Raw genomic sequence first — 12,560 nt, 5'->3', positions numbered from 1 at the left:
TGGAGCGGGGGAGGGTGCGGTGGGTCGTCAGCGGCGGTGGAGCGGCGGAGGGTGCGGGGGGTCGGCGGTGGCGGCGTGGGTCAGGGCAATAGGGGGAATTAGCTAGGGGGCCGAGGGAGAGGGATGAAGGGGATGTGGTGAGAGGGAGGGAATTAGCTAGGGGAAATCTTACTAATGGCGCACCAGCCAGAGGTGCGCCATAAGTAAATTTTTTTGTTGCATGTAATAATTTTTTAGAAAATGAATATGAATATGAAACAGTAATATTTTTTTATAAAAACAGTAATAATTTTTGTTTAACAACAATTGTAGTCTACACTTTATTATTATTATTTTTTAAAAAATGAAGAGGGGAGAGGAGGCGCGGGTGGGATCGAGATCGAGATGGAGGGGGAATCGAGATCGAGATGGAGAGGGATCGAGATCGAGTGTCCTCATGAATATTCAATATTTTATCATATTGAATATGAAAAAATATCATCAAATTTGAAAAAATATTCATGAATTCAAAAAGTGCCCATGAAATTTAAAAATATTCATGATATCAAAAAGTTCCCATGATATTTAAAAATATTCATTATATCAAAATATATACTAATGGCGCACTTTTACAGGGTGCGCCATTAGTAGTTTAAACTACTAATGGCGCACGGTGAAGCGGTGCGCCATTAGTAGTTTTGCAAAAAAAAGAATAAAAAAAATTCAGTACTGGCGCACTCCTTGTCTGGTGCGCCATTACTAGTTAGAACTAGTAATGGCGCACCAGACATAGGATGCGCCATTAGTATGTATGTAAAAATAATAATAATAAAATTTATCACTAGTGGTGCACCTGTTTTCTGGTGCGCAATTAGTGTCTTCCACATTAATGGTGCATCACCAACTGGTGCGCCATTAGTATATAGTAGTGGCGCACTACTTCCCTGGTGCGCCATTAGTGTCAATCCTATCTATAGCCCTTTTCCTAGTAGTGGAAGCATGATACGGGAATTTCCCGAATCAAGAAGAATATTTCCAAGGGAGTTGCTGGCTGTTTCTCTATGGATGAACGAGGTGTTGTTCACTTTGGAAACCGTTTGGTGGTTCCCAAATGTCAACAAATGCAGCAACTGATCCTTAAGGAGGCCCATGAATCCCCTCTCACGATCCATCCCGGTAGTACAAAGATGTATCAGGACCTACGCCAGAGGTTCTGGTGGACTAGGATGAAGAGAGAAATCGCTCAGTATATTGCCAACTGTGACGTTTGTCGTCATGTTAAGGCAGAGCATCAGAGACCTGCTGGCACCCTTCAACCTTAAGCTATTCCCGAGTGGAAATGGGACAAAGTTGGTATGGACTTCATCACCGGCTTTCCCAGGACCAAGAAAGGAAATAATGCTATCTTCGTAGTCATTGACCGTCTTCCCAAAGTGGCTCACTTCCTACCTGTTCGAGAGAGTATCACTGCTAGTCAGCTCGCTGACTTATATATCTCCCGGATAGTGTCACTTCATGGTGTTCCACTAGAGATCAATTCAGACCATGGCAGTCTTTTCACCTCTCATTTCTGGGAAAGTTTCCAGAATGCCATGGGAACCCATCTTTCTTCCAGTACCGCTTTCCACCCTCAGTCAAGTGGTCAGGTGGAAAGGGTCAACCAAATTCTCGAAGACATGCTTAGAGCTTGCGTTATCTCATTCGGTATGGATTGGGAGAAATGTCTTCCTTTCGCCGAGTTTGCTTATAACAATAGCTATCAATCCAGTCTTAAGAAAGCTGCTTTTGAGATTCTCTATGGACGAAGATGTCGAACACCTTTGAACTGGTCAGAAACCGGCGAAAGACAATTCTTTGGACCGGATATGATCCAGGAGGCAGAAGAGCTAGTTCGCACCATTCGTGAGAATTTGAAAACAGCCCAATCTCGTCAAAAGAGCCAGTATGACCGTCGTCATAAGGAAGTGGCTTATGAAGTTGGCGACAAGGCTTACCTTCGAGTTACTCCTTTGAAGGGTACTCATCGTTTCGGTATCAAGGGCAAGTTGGCTCCTTGTTACATTGGTCCTTTTCGCATTCTCGCTAAACGAGGAGAGGTTGCCTACCAGTTGGAACTACCCCCACATCTTTCTCAAGTTCATGATGTCTTCCACGTCTCTCAACTCAGGCGTTGCTTCTCGGATCCCATCCGCGGAGTGGACCACGAAACGCTTGAACTCCAAGATAACCTCACTTATCGAGAGTACCCCGTTTGCATTCTGGATCAAGCAGAGCGTGTCACTCGACGTCATAACATCAAGTTTCTCAAGGTTCAGTGGTCTCATCATGCCGAGAGAGAAGCTACCTGGGAGCGAGAAGATCGTCTCCGACTTGAGTACCCCGCTTTCTTTCCGCCAACTCCTGAATCTCGGGACGAGATTCTTCCGAGTGGGGGCGAGTTGTCACATCCCTAGTTCTGGTATGTTATAGGTTTGCTTTGTACATCATGTTAAGTTTCAAATGAAATTGAAATGGGGATGTTTCAAACCCTAGCACCAAAGCAAATTCAAATAGGTTCAAATTAAAAATGGAATTTCAATGAACCCAAAATGTTTTTCAAAAATGTTCATGGTCTTTGGAAAATGTTGGAAACAACAACCAGGCGTCATGCACATTTTTGCTAAACATTTTGGATTTTTGAATGAACCCATATGTTTTTGAATTGGAGCTGTTTAAAATAATATAAATATTTTAAACGCTCCAAAAATGTTGGAAATTGGTGAGGGCCTGTGGTATATTATAACTAGTGGTCATAAGGAATCTCAACATTTTTATATTTGTGCTGGTATTTATTTTTAAGTCAAAAACAAATGTCAGAAATAGAAAAGAAAACAAAAAAAGGAAAACACTTACCTGGGCCTTACCTGAGGCCTCGCACTGTGCGGCCCAGCTGGCCGGCCCAGCCAGCTGGCCCTGCCAGTCACCCTCAACCTCCTGCCAGGAGGATGAGAGGTGTGTGGCCGACGCACGCCGGTGCACGCCCGGCCACCTCCTGCTTCCCGCCGCTGCCTCGACGCCCAGGACGTCGCCACGCACCCCCTGGCCTCTCTCCATTCTTCCCCGAGCTCCTCCCCATCCTCTGTCTCGCTCTCCCCCTCTGTCCCGAGCGCACCGGAGAGCACCCCATGCGCCACCACGGCCGCCGCCATCGCCTCGCCTCCCTAACGTGTCTGCGAGCACCGCCGTCGTCGACTACGTCATCCCCGAGCAGCGAAGCGACACGGGAGGCCCTGCAACGTCGCAATCGTCGTCGTCTTCAACCTCCAGCGAACGAGATCGCCGGCGACCCCTCGCTCGCTCCGGGCCTTCCCCGAGCCCGTCGGCCTGCTCTGCGTGATCCCCGTGAGCACCCCATCGCAACCCCTCTCTCCTCCTCTTCGTTTTTGCGCCGTAGTCACTGTTTCGACGAGCCCGAGATGCTCCTGCCACCGGCCATGGCGCCGCTGCGTTCACAGCTGCTGCCAACTGCTTCTGAGCACGTCGCCATGCTCACTGCGTCCCCAGCAACCGAATGGGCCAAACCGCAGCCCCCCTAGCGCCCTACAGTGCCTAACCCGCATCAACCAAGCTCCGGCCGCCGCCGCGAGCCCTGCTTCGGCAAGCTCTGCCGTCCCCGCGACCTCCCCTATGCCCAGGTGGATGCGGTCGAGCGCGGGATGCCGATTGGTAGTCCCCGCGCGCTCTTCCACCGCCTGTAGCGCGTTCCGGCGAAGCACCGCCGCGCGGTTTGATCGCCGCCGGCCAACTCCGGCGGGCGCTGACGTGGCGGCTTAGTTAGTGCTTAACCCCCCTTCTAATTACCCCCCTGAGACTGACCAGTGGGCCCCAGGGCTTAGTCAAAGCTAATCAGCCCAGGTTTGACTCGGGGTTAACCCCAGTGTCACTGACGTGTGGCCCCCACACATCAGGTTTGACCTGGTCAGCCCTGCTGACACCTCTGTGACGTCACGCTGACACAGTAATTGATTTTCTGGATTTTAAATAATTCAGAGAATTTCAGAAAATATTTAAAACTTCTAAAATTCCTAGAAATTAAACCGTAGCTCGGAATGAAATAATTTATATATGAAAAATCATCAGAAAAATGCAAGGAATCCATTTATGCTAGTTTCATGCATGAAAAACCAACTTATACTTGCTGTATAAGTGAAAACATAATAATGGCATGTTATATACTTAATTTGGGGTTTGCATATGAACCCTTGGTTCATATGGACTTCAACCAAATTGATGCTAGATGCATTAGGGAAAATCATAGCATCTTTGAAATGTCATCTTCATGCATCATATTGTTGCATATGGTTGCTTATTGATTGTCGGCACCGTCCCTTCTCGATAGGTTCTACTCCGGAAGGTGTCCCCAGTACCTGTCTGAGGAGCAGTGCTTCTTCGTGGATCTATCAGGCAAGCAAACCCCCTTGAGCATCTCGATAAATCCCACTCTCTCGCTCCTACTCCTTTTACTGCATTAGGACAACAACGATTCAAACTGCTACTTTCTGCTGCGGTAGCTGAACCCATTCCTCTGCATGACATGTCATTGCCACAGTAAATAGTTGAAACCCACTACCGTGAGTAGGAGTTGCTTGAGCCTTGATATGCCTACTCATCCATGCTTGTTTTCTTTATGCCAGCTATGCTTAGAGTTGTGTCAGGTCTGATTCATCGGGAATGAATCGGAGTGGTGAACATGTCCTACCGGTAAAGGCTAAGTGTGTGAACACGTTTTGGTAAAGGTAGCAATGAGAGGCCATGTAGGAGTACATGGTGGGTTGTCTCATTGGAACTGTCCCTAAGCACTGAGTTCTGTGTATGTTATCCAAGTCCAGTTACTACCACACATTGGGTTCTGGTTATCCGGCCCCTCCCGACTTATTAATCCACTTGATCTCTGTCCAGGAGTTGCAACTAGTTTCTGGCGTTTGTAGGTAGTGCTACTTGTCTACCAGGTGGTGTCCGACGGGACGGACTTGGGACAGACTAGGCACCGTGGCACGGTGTACCAAGTGGCACCCGGATGGTGGGCTTGGGAACCCTGCACACATCGTTTGGGGCCGTGAGCGACACCTCGGCCTGATCTCCCTGCGGATGGAACCCGAATAGGTGATAAACCTGGATGAGAGACTCGTGTGGTTAGTCAGGTCGTGGCCGACACCCTCGCCCGGCTTCCGCTTGAAGGTTGCCGAGGTACATGACGTGTATAGGGATATAAGTGGCGAGAGCGTGTGTGAAGAAGTACACCCCTGCAGGGTCAACATTATCTATTCGAATAGCCGTTTTCCTCGGATATGGAAACTTGGAGGACTTATGTAGTACATAGACAACTTGAAGTGGATACTCTAAAATCCGCAAGATAAGCGTGAGTGCTATGGATGGCCTTCTCGTAGGGAGACGGGAACGGATCCATAGTGGAGTATTGATATGGTGAATATGTGGACTCGTGTGCATCTTCTCACCTCAAAGAAGTTTCTGATACTCGTAGTATTGGTTAGCCACTGAGTCAAAGCTGGCTTGCTGCTGTTAACTCCACCACCCCCTCCCCTTGTTGAATATGTTGCATATGTAGATAGTTCTTATGTAAGACTTGCTGAGTACCTTTGTACTCACGTTTTCTTATTTATGTTTTGCAGTTGATTACAGTAGTGACTTCGACGAGTAGCTTGTATCCCAGCTACAATCTTGTACCCTTGGGAGGGTCGTGTTTAGTCAGGCTTCTTAGTCTTTTCCTTTTGTAGTTGTCTGTACTCAGACATGTAATGCTTCCGTTGCTTGTATGCTCTGAATGATGGGTCATGAGACCCCTGTTTGTATTGAATGCTATGTGGCTCTTCTGGGCCTTTATCTATATGAGTTTGAGTTATGTTGTGATGCCATGTTGTACAGCACATACTTGCATGTTATGCATACGTGTAACGTGTATTTCTATGTGTGGGATCCGACAACCTAGTTGTTTACCTCCGATAGCCTCTCTTATGGGGAAATGTAGTCTTGTGCTTCCATAAGCCATAGTAGTCCGCTACAGCCCGGTTCACCGGAGTCCTGCTAGCCCAGCACTACTGCTCCGGAACACTTGACTGGCTGGCATGTGATTCACTTCGTTCCTGTGTCTATCCCTTCGGGGAAATGTCACGCGGTGACATCCGGAGTCCTGCCTAGCCTGCTATAGCCCGGATTCATACGCTGTTGACCGACATGCTCGAGGTTGATTCATGTATGCTTGTCCCTGTAAGTTAGTGCCACTTTGGGTTCACGACTAGTCATGTTGGCCCGGGTTCTCTGTCATATGGATGCTAGCGACACTATGATATACGTGAGCCAAAAGGCGCAAACGGTCCCAGGCCAGGCAAGGTGGCACCCGTGGGAATACCGTGCGTGAGGCCGCAAAGTGATATGAAGTGTTACACGCTAGATCGGTGTGACTTAGGATCGGGGTCCCGACAAATTTTGAAAGACTAAATGATAGTTGAGTATGTGGACTTGCTGAAAAGCTCTTATATTGACTCTTTCCTATGTTATGATAAATTGCAATTGCCTCAATGACTGAGATTAGAGTTTGTTAGTTTTCAATGAAGTTATGATTCATACTTGAAATGGTGATTGAATTGTTACTTCAGCATAAGAGATCATATGACAATATATATATATATATATATGTTGTTGTTCTAAGAATGATCATGATGCCCTCATGTCCGTATTTTATTTTTATCGACGCCTCTATCTCTAAACATGTGCACATATTTTTTGATTTCGGCTTTCGCTTGAGGACAAGCGAGGTCTAAGCTTGGGGGAGTTGTTACGTCCATTTTGCATCATGCTTTTATATCGATATTTATTGCATTAAGGGCTGTTATTACACATTATTTCATAATACTTATGCCTATCCTCTCTTATTTTACAAGGTTTATATGAAGAGGGGGAATGTCGGCAGCTGGAATTCTGGGTTGGAAAAGGAGCAAATATTAGAGACCTATTCTGCACATCTCCAAAAGTCCTGAAACTCCACTGGAGCATGATACGTCTCCAACGTATTTATAATTTTTGATTGCTCCATGCTATATTATCTACTGTTTTGAATGTTTATGGGCTTTATTATACACTTTAATATCATTTTTGGGACTAACCTATTACCCCAGAGCCCAGTGCCAGTTTCTGTTTTTACCCTGTTTTAGGGTTTCGAAAAAAGGAAAATCAAACGGAGTCCAATTGACCTAAAACTTCACGGAACTCATTTTTGGAAGGAAAGAAGCCCAGAAGACTTGGAGTGCACGTTGGGGAACCTACAAGGAGGTCACGAGGCAGGGGACGCGCCCACCCCCTGGGCGCGCCCTCCACCCTCGTGGGCCCCTCATGGCCCCCCTGACGTACTTCTTCCGCCTATATATCTCATTATACCCTAAAAACATCCGGGAGCACAATAGATCGGGAGTTCTGCCGCCAAAAGCCTCCGTAGCCACCGAAAGCCAATCTAGACCCGTTCCGGCACACTGCCGGAGAGGGTAATCCCTCTCCGGTGGTCATCTTCATCATCCCGATGCTCTCCATGACGTGGAGGGAGTAGTTCTCCCTTGGGGCTGAGGGTATGTACCAGTAGCTATGTGTTTGATCTCTCTCTCTCTCTCGTGTTCTTGATTTGGCACGATCTTGATGTATCGCGAGTTTTGCTATTATAGTTGGATCTTATGTTTCTCCTCCCCCTCTTCTCTCTTGTAATGAATCGAGTTTCCCCTTTGAAGTAATCTTATCGGATTGAGTCTTTAAAGATTTGAGAACACTTGATGTATGTCTTGCCATGGATATCTGTCGTGACAATGGGATATCATGTGATTCACTTGATGTATGTTTTGGTGATCAACTTGCGGGTTCCGCCCATGAACCTATGCATAGGGGTTGGCACACGTTTTCATCGTGATTCTTTGGTAGAAACGTTGGGGCACTCTTTGAGGTCCTTTGTGTTGGTTGAATAGATGAATCTGAGATTGTGTGATGCATATCGTATAATCATACCCACGGATACTTGAGGTGACATTGGAGTATCTAGGCGACATTAGGGTTTTGGTTGATTTGTGTCTTAAGGTGTTATTCTAGTATGAACTCTGGGGCTGTTTGTGACACTTATAGGAATAGCCCAACGGATTGATTGGAAAGAATAACTTTGAGGTGGTTTCATACCCTACCATAATCTCTTCGTTCATTCTCCACTATTAGTGACTTTTGAGTGACTCTTTGTTGCATGTTGAGGGATAGTTATGTGATCCAATTATGGTATTATTGTTGAGAGGACTTACACTAGTGAAAGTATGAACCCTAGGCCTTATTTCCTATCATTGCAATACCATTTACGCTCACTTTTATCACTTGCTACCATGCTGTTTTCATTATTTCAGATTACAAATACCTTTATCTACTATCCATATACCACTTGTTTCACTATCTCTTCGCCGAACTAGTGCACCTATACAATTTACCATTGTATTGGGTGTGTTGGGGACACAAGAGACTCTTTGTTATTTGGTTGCAGGGTTGCTTGAGAGAGACCATCTTCATCCTACGCCTCCTACGGATTGATAAACCTTAGGTCATCCACTTGAGGGAAATTTGCTATTGTCCTACAAACCTCTGCACTTGGAGGCCCAACAACATCTACAAGAAGAAGGTTGTGTAGTAGACATCAAGCTCTTTTCTGGCGCCGTTGTCGGGGAGGTGAGTGCTTGAAGGTATATCTTTAGATCTTGCAATCGAGTCTTTTAGTTTCTTGTTTTATCACTAGTTTAGTCTACAAAAGAAAACTAAAAAATGGAATTAAGTTTGTCTCATACGCTTCATCTTTTTAATATCTTTCGTGAGTATGATGGAAAGGAAAATTGTGCTCAAGTGTTAGAAGAATAATGCATTAAATTGTTTGGCACTAAATATGTGAATGATGAGCATGATTGCAATGTTATTAGTACGAATTCTTTGAATATCCATGATGCTAATGATGATTGCACTAGTTATGATGAAAATGCCTCCTATAAACATGTCAATTTTTGTGGAGTGCATCGGGTTTGCAAGTACGCACCAAATAGGGAAGATAGATATTGCGAGAGGCATAAGTATTTAGAAACTAAATTGTTGCAAGAAAGTCTTGATGTGAGTGCTAAAAATTTAAAATATCTTTACTGTACTTGTGAACTTTGCAATGAACATGGTCATTTAAATATCAAATGCGAATTGTTTCATGATCGAATCGTGTCCAAAAATTGTGATGACTTGATTTCCCTTGCGCACTATAATGAACTAAGTTTGCTTTTGGGTTATGAAGAATTGAAGCGTCAAACTGAGCATATTCCAGAATATAACCTCAAGAAATTCCTCGATATTGATCTGGAAGAGATTTATATGTATTGTGTGGTGAATTGCATTGAAAATCCTTATATTTCCAATTACATAAAGAAAAGAAAACAAATAGAATATGAAGAGAATACTAATGAAAGGGAAGAGACTTCCCAATATCCTCCTATTATTTCTTATGATGAATTAGGTAACGAGGAGGAGCCTTCTACTCAACCAATCTCATTAATATGGAGCTTCAAAAATAGGATTGAACCCCCACATGATGTGGTGAAGAGGAAGAAAAGAAAAAGGAAGAGAGGTAAAAAGGTATCTCTCCCAAATAAAGTTGATCCTATTATTGTTGTGCCTCATGAAAATGAAGATGATACACTTTATGATGATCTCGTTATGCCTATTGCTTGTTGTGATGATTATGATTGGGAAGATAATGATACTTCTTATGATCTTGAAAATCTTTTTGGTACTTGCTTGGAAGAATATGATAATAATGTTTGCTATACTATTGGTGCTATCCATACTATTAATGATGAGAGTGATTATGCTTATGATACGAAAAGGCCCAAGCTTGAGGAAGCTATGTTTGATGAGGATGACATATTTGAGAATATATTTTCCGCAATTAATGTTTGTCCCAAGCTTGGGGATGCTATGTTTAATAATGATGATATTTTTAGCCTTCCATGTTTTGATATGCAAAGTGATTATGATGAGAACAAAGTTGCTACTTATGATGATTATTGTGATGAAACTTATGCTATAAAAAGTAGTGATGATTATATTTATAAAACTTGTCATGATTATAATTGCCCTTTTTCTGAACATTACTCTTTTAATGTGGAAACAATTTATAGTATTCAAGTCTCTTATGATACCCCCACTATCCCGAATGAGAAGAATTTTGCTTATGTGGAGAGTAATAAAATTTCTATGCAAGTAGATCATGAAAAAAATGCTTTAGGTGCTGGTTATATTGTTGAATTCATTCATGATGCTACTGAAAATTATTATGAGGGAGGAATATATGCTTGTAGGAATTGCAATAATATCAAGTTTCCTCTCTATATGCTTAAAATCTTGAAGTTATGCTTGTTTTACCTTCCTATGCAAGTTGATTATTGTTCCCATAAGTTGTTTTCTCACAAAATCCCTATGCACAGGAAGTGGGTTATACTTAAATGTGCTATTCATATTCTTCATGATGCTCTCTTTATGTTTCAATTCTTATCCTTTATGTGAGCATCGTTGAAATCATCATGCCTAGCTAGAGGCATTAAACGATAGAGCTTGTTGGGAGGCAACCCAACTTTATTTTTGTTACTTGCTTTTTGTTCCTGTTTAGTAATAATTAATTCATCTAGCCTTTGTTTATATGTGGTTTTATTCTTTTAATTAGTGTTTGTGCCAAGAAGAACCTTTGGGAAGACTTGGGGAAAGTCTTTGTGATCCTGCTGTAAAAAACAGAAACTTTAGCGCTCACGAGAATTGCTGCCATTTTTATTTGCATAGTGATATTTAGTTAATTATTTTTGAAGATGATTCATAGATAAATTACTCAGGTCCATAAATTTATTTGAGAATTTTATGAGTTACAGAAGTATACGTTTGATCCAGATCACTACATACTGTTCTGTTTTTGACAGATTCTGCTTTTCGTCTGTTGTTTGCTTATTTTGATGAATCTATGACTAGTAAAATAGTTTATAAACCATAGAGAAGTTGGAATACAGTACGTTTAACACCAATATAAATAAAGAATGAGTTCATTATAGTACCTTGAACTGGTGATTTACTTTCTTATACTAACGGAGCTTACGAGTTTTCTACTTTAAGTTTTGTGTTGTGAAGTTTTCAAGTTTTGGGTAAGGATTCGATGGACTATGGAATAAGGAGTGGCAAGATCCTAAGCTTGGGGATGCCCAAGGAACCCCAAGTAAATATTCAAGGACAACCAAAAGCCTAAGCTTGGGGATGCCCCGGAAGGCATCCCCTCTTTCATCTTCGTTCATCGGTAACTTTACTTGGAGCTATATTTTTATTCACCACATGATATTTGTTTTGCTTGGAGCGTCATTTTATTTTATTTAGTTTTGCTTGATGTTTTTTCACTTAAATCTTTCGGAGTAGTTTGTCATTTGCTCTAGTGCTTCACTTATATCCTTTTAGAGCATGGTGGTAGTTTTATTTTGAAGAAATATATGAACTCTCATGCTTCACTTAGATTATTTTGAGAGTCTTAAATAGCATGGTAATTTTCTTAAAATCCTAATATGCTAGGTATTCAAGAATAATAAAATTCTCTTATGAGTGTGTTGAATACTAAGAGAAGTTTGATACTTGATGATTGTTTTGAGATATGGAGATGGTGATATTAGAGTCATGCTAGTTGAGTAGTTCTGAATTTTAGAAATACTTGTGTTGAAGTTTGTGATTCCCGTAGCATGCACGTATGGTGAACCGTTATGTGATGAAGTCGGAGCATGATTTATTTATTGATTGTCTTCCTTATGAGTGGCGGTCGGGGACGAGCGATTATCTTTTCCTACCAATCTATCCCCCTAGGAGCATGCGCGTAATACTTTGCTTTGATAACTTGTAGATTTTTGCAATAAGTATATGAGTTCTTTATGACTAATGTTGAGTCCATGGATTATACGCACTCTCACCGTTCCACCATTGCTAGCCTCTCTACTACTGCACAACTTTCGCCGGTACCATAAACCCGCCATATACCTTCCTCAAAACAGACACCATACCTTCCTATTATGGCATTTCCATAGCCATTCCAAGATATATTGCCATGCAACTTTCCACCGTTCCATTATTATGACACGCTTCATCATTGTCATATTGCTATGCATGATCATGTAGTTGACATTGTATTTGTGGCAAAGCCACCGTTCATAATTCTTGCATACATGTCACTCATGCCTCATTGCACATCCCGGTACACCGCCGGAGGCATTCATATAGAATCATATCTTGTTCTAAGTATCGAGATGTAATTCTTGAGTTGTAAGAAAATAAAAGTGTGATGATCATCATTATTAGAGCATTGTCCCAGTGAGGAAAGGATGATGGAGACTATGATTCCCCCACAAGTCGGGATGAGACTCCGGACGAAAATAAATAAATAAAAGAGGCCAAAGAAGCCCAAATAAAAAAAGAGAAAAGAGGCCATAAAAAAAGAGAAGGCCCAAATAAAAAAATAA

The sequence above is a fragment of the Triticum aestivum genome, chromosome 2A, assembly GCF_018294505.1.
Source record: "Triticum aestivum cultivar Chinese Spring chromosome 2A, IWGSC CS RefSeq v2.1, whole genome shotgun sequence".
NCBI classification, from domain to species: domain Eukaryota; kingdom Viridiplantae; phylum Streptophyta; class Magnoliopsida; order Poales; family Poaceae; genus Triticum; species Triticum aestivum.
The sequence above is the reverse complement of the archived record's forward strand: the minus strand, read 5'-3'. Positions refer to the sequence as shown.